The sequence below is a fragment of the Acyrthosiphon pisum genome, chromosome X (assembly GCF_005508785.2).
Source record: "Acyrthosiphon pisum isolate AL4f chromosome X, pea_aphid_22Mar2018_4r6ur, whole genome shotgun sequence".
Taxonomy (NCBI): Eukaryota; Metazoa; Arthropoda; class Insecta; order Hemiptera; family Aphididae; genus Acyrthosiphon; species Acyrthosiphon pisum.
The window spans coordinates 32,621,766-32,622,595 of record NC_042493.1 but is presented as its reverse complement, the minus strand read 5'-3'; positions in this window follow the sequence as shown (position 1 = coordinate 32,622,595).

Here is an 830-nt window from a genome sequence, read left to right as displayed (position 1 = left end):
AAATCATCAAACTATGATTTTAAAATCAAAATCAAAATCATTACTAAAAGATTAATTAGCTTATAATTGTTAAACCAGTTTTGATTTATGAAATAAAATAAATACATTTTTATTATTGATCTGTCGATTTCAACATAGACTTAACTGCTTAAGTAGGTATATATATATGATATTATATATATCAAAATCCAGTATCCTATACAGTATATGGTATACCATGGTCCATGGTCATATGTAAGGCAATGAAATATATTATTTTTTATATCATGTAGTCATATAGACATTGTAACTTAATAATTAAATGGTAAAATATCTGAGAGAAAAAACTGAAATTCAAATATCATATATATTTTATAAATTAATATATAATAGTTTTGTATTTATGATTTTTAAAATATGTACAGATTAAAATCATTTCAATGAACAACAACAGCACAAATATATAAATAAAAACATTTTTAAATTTTAGGCAGGGGTCCGACACTCCGTGAATGGACCATTCTATATTGACTATATTGTCTATATTGTTCTATGGTTATCAATTTCTGTTATTATCACTAATCACCGGGTCGGGTATTGTTTTACTTTCCCGACTGACGACTGTGATAACTTAATACGTATGATAATTGATGGCATCAAATTGTATTATAATGAAATAATAATAAATAATATTTTTTCTGTATATATTATGTAAAAATTAGTTGTATATTACTATATTAGTTTGTGCTCAAAATCATTGAATTGATTTTTAAAAATCAAAATCAAAATAGTTAAAAAAAATATTTTAAAAGATCAAAAATCAAAATCTTGTCAAAAATGATTGTGAAAAT